A 4,212-nucleotide genomic window follows, 5' to 3' on the forward strand; every position below is an offset into this window, starting at 1 on the left:
GCGCCTGGGATTCTGTGGGCACTCGCGACCGAGTGGCCGGAGTGGTTGTAGACGATATGTAGCAGATCGGATCGCGACAGTCCTTTCTACGGTGCTTCTTGCTCAAGCAGCGAAAGCACTTGCCGCCGAACCTGCTTAAGAAAGCAGCCCAGCCGGCAGCAGCATTGATGTCGCCTCGGCGCCCATGCCGAGCCGGAGAGGGGCGCGGCCTATAGCCCGCCGTGCCAGAGCTCGGGCGCCTGTTTTTCCGGGACGAGACCTCGGTCCAACTCCCATCCAGCTCAGAGGGGGAAGTTAACGCCAGCAGCGGGAGCAACTACGATGGATTGAAGGCGTGGTCGCTCCAAAAAAAGAAGCGAGGCAGGGTCAGCGGCTAGATCCGCCGGGCGGGAAGGGGGCGCCGCGGATGAGCACTCCCCACGAAGCAGGATCCGGGGCGCAGAACAGGGATCTCGCGCATTGAAATTGCGGGGCAGCTGCGAGTCCGGCACCACGGACGGACCAGAGGACGCAGGGGAGGCCGGAGAAGATGCACGCAGGCTACCGTTAGTGCTAGATCTATGAGAGCGTGGCGGACCCATGCCGGCCAGCAGGCAGCAGCTGGCGGGCGCTGCGAGGTGGCCGTCGTGGCCGGAGCGGCCCACGGCGCAGCTAGGGAGAAGGGTGGCCGCCGCGGCCGGAGTGGCCAGCGGCGCAGCTAGAGGAGCGGCGCAGCTACCCACACGGTGTTGCAAGATGCAGCACCGGAGAAGAAACGGATCGAGATAGTACTGTTAATTTTTTCTCTCTCAACAAATTCAGTACTGATAAGTTCATCTGAAAGTTGAGATTTCTTCACCAAGACCATGTATGTTGGAGATTATGGTTTTGTCTGAACCATCAACTGTCTATAAAGGACACGTAACAAAAACTGTCCATAAAGGAGCTGGAGAACCAGTACATTGTTGCTTCAAGACGATGTCATAAATCATGTCAATCTGAAGTTCTGAACAGACAAATGTGCCTTGCAACAAAAAAAAAAACAGACAACTGTGTACATCACTAGTGTCAAAAACGCCCTTATATTATAGGACGGAGAGAGTATATCTTTAATACGCAAAAGAGAAAGGAAAGAATACGACTGTTTATATCCAATTCAACTTGTGGAATGCAGCGTTGCTTTAATAGCAACAGATCTCCTGGTAGGCTGAAGCACACATGTAAAGTCATATACTACATATGTAATACTGCCTCCGCTCAGTTTACAGGGCAACGTTCCATAAAACATGAACTTCCCCAACTTCGGACATTCAGGGTTGTAAAATGCAAACAATACCATTAGAATGTTATTTATAAATGTTGAGGACTATACCTGTCTAAACCACCATCTATTTACAAATGAAATTACAGAACTTCTAGTACACCGGTACTACTTTGAAAACATAAGTAAATTGTCTAAAGAGAATATGCACACTGAACATCTACCTCTTCTTTCCAAGAGAGCGCGGAAGAGAGAAAAAAACAAGTCCTATATAGTCCAAGATATGGAATGCAGTCAGTGAAGTACTCATGAGCATCTGCGCTTCCCTTTACCTTAGATATCGCGCATCTCAATCTGAATGTGTCCTGCAGGGACAGAGCCACCATGCATGCCATTCTGCTGCAATGTGTCAAGCTCTGTGTCTCCAACATTTTCGCTGCTCATATGGACGCCCCCAGAATTATTATTGCGAGCTTCATGGAAGGGTTGTTGATCAAGGCTGGGGTTGTCACCTATGCCATTCTGCAACAGATGGGACTCATCGTTGGTGCCACTGTAGCTGACACTTTCCACATCAGCCTTTCTCAACTCAGTGCATTTGGCATGAATCAACCTCATTATGCTTATCAGAAGCATGAGAGTTGAAATGGATCCAGTGATGACGAAGAGACCAGAGAAGCTTTCTAAAGTAAGAGGCGCGGAATCAGTGTCTGGGATTGTGCCAGCACCTATCGGCGATGAAGTTGTGCCAAACCATTTCACTTCGATTCGTGATCCCTCATCCCCTCCTGCTAGGTTCAGGATGGCAGTCGAAAGATTATGAACTAGCGGAGAACCTAGACGAAATGCCTGAAGATAAGAACACAAAGTCAGCAACTAATTTTTTTGTCCAGACTGCAAAGAACAAATCAGGAATATACCAAGGCATTAGGTTGAGTAGCTTACAAAACCAAATCCAGGAGTCTTGTATATGCACCCGAGCATCCTAAAATCATTTCCATACCGACGGTCTGAGAGGAAAGAAGTCAAATAGGGGATCTCATCGACGATAGCCGACACCCCTCCATTATTGGACCCCTTCCATTAAGCATCAGCATATTCTTCTTTCGTGGTGTAGTTCCTTAACCTGTTTTCACTGATGTTATGATTCATCAAGAAGGACCGCACAAATGAATCATCTTGGTATCCTACAAAGTCACCACTGTGCCGCAGCTGGTCAAAATCTGTCATCCAAGGACGGAGCCTCTTTGCAGTCAGAATGGATGACAGGCTTGCTGTATAGCTCTGGACAAGAACCAGCACTACAAAGCACCATATCACCACCACAATTTTTGACAAGGGGCTTCTAATAGTATGGCCTGTCCATGAGATAACCAAGAGATCTTAATCTTGTAACTGTGTTAATACATCAAACCACTTATTATAATGCATCAAATATTGTCAAGAAGTTTAAGCTTGAAGTGCTGACCATGAGAAAATGTCAAAGTGGAGAAAACGAAGTAGAGGGCGGTGCTACACTGTCTCAAACTTGATCCTTGGTACTCCTGATTTCTGGGTAGTTCAATCATCCACACGACAAAGCCAGTATAGAAGAAGAAGACCATGGTTGCAAACCAAAGCTTCCCATTTAGTGGCTTTACAAATGTCCAACGGATTGTATCCGATTCATCCTGGGCAAGCACAAGCATAGACACACCAGACTGTGTGTATGGCATTGTAAAGTCGGTGGTGATGACTCGTTCCGCCGTTATGGTCACGTCGCCTACTGCACCATCATACATCTGTTTGTCCGCCAGAAAGTTAGCATGGATCAAAAGGTATATTTAGGTATAAGAAATTATAATGTTAACAAATCCATACTCAGAAAATAATAAAATACAAGTGGTGTAGGAGTAAGCCTTACCCCTGATGAGACGTTGCCTACTAGCTCATCGTAAGTACCGTTGAAGACAAAAAATGTATAGCACGGATGACGATGTAAATTCTTCATAGCAGCCTTGAAGATATCAATGCTGTAGCCAGTGACATTTTGTTTCTTGGAGATAGGATCAATAACATTCACAAAAACTTCAAAACCTAGTTTCAGTGGCACAGCAATCTTCAGCCCTGTCTCACCTCTACAATTCTTCCTTGATTTTCTTGTTTCTAGTCTTCTGCTATATCTTCTATCAGGTTCTGGATTAGGAAAGGTTATACTATCACTTCCAAGTGTAAATCCAAACTTGACATGACCCTGGGAACCTGCTACATGATCTTCCAGCCAGAAGGCACACAATGTTGGAGAAATGCCGGAGAAGGAGAGAACCGGAATGTGATTGCGGTGGTGTGCGGCGCGGTCTGATTTGGTCAGTGTCTCAGTGGCCCATATGATGGCTTGCACTTGCCCATTCTTGATCAGGTCATCGGCTGCAAAACTCATATGCATCACAGAATTAGCCGAGCAATTAGCATAATGTTGGAACAATTAGGCAATCAAATAAGTCTATTGTTGCATTATTCGTTAAAGGTCTTTTTTTTTTGAAAATAAAAGGTAGAGTTCTTTCTACCTTATATATTTCAAACAGGCCGCAGCCTGGGGACGCATAGTCCATTACATGAAACAGGAGAAAACACAGCAAAAGTGCATAAGAAACATGGGGGAGGGGAAAGAAAGGAAAGCGTCTCTGTGGCGACGGGATTACAACATAATTAGCCTGTTAAAGGTCTTTTTTTTGGGGAATTACTCACTGCAGTTTCACATCCAAGTAAGTGATTAGAGGTGTGCTGTGGATCTGCATCATCAGAGCAAGGGACTAGAGGAGTGCCGTGCATCCTCATCACTCTTATTTCCTAAATTCGGCACATAAACAAAACCACCTGAAAGAAATTTCGGCACTGCCGCTCTGTACCTTGTGAGCGAGAGACAATGAGGCATTGGCGCTAGCTGCAGGGGGTGTGGAGGCCATGGCAGCCCGCTGGTTGGGTGGCAGGCG

The 4,212-nt window shown here is 46.6% G+C and overlaps 1 pseudogene; it reads right to left on the minus strand.

Annotated features, from left to right (window-relative positions):
* Positions 1-1,573: 1,573 nt before the first annotated feature.
* LOC119328356 overlaps positions 1,574-4,212 on the minus strand; it is a 6,360-nt pseudogene continuing 3,721 nt past the window's right edge.

The sequence above is a fragment of the Triticum dicoccoides genome, chromosome 7A (genome assembly GCF_002162155.2).
Source record: "Triticum dicoccoides isolate Atlit2015 ecotype Zavitan chromosome 7A, WEW_v2.0, whole genome shotgun sequence".
NCBI classification, from domain to species: Eukaryota; Viridiplantae; Streptophyta; class Magnoliopsida; order Poales; family Poaceae; genus Triticum; species Triticum dicoccoides.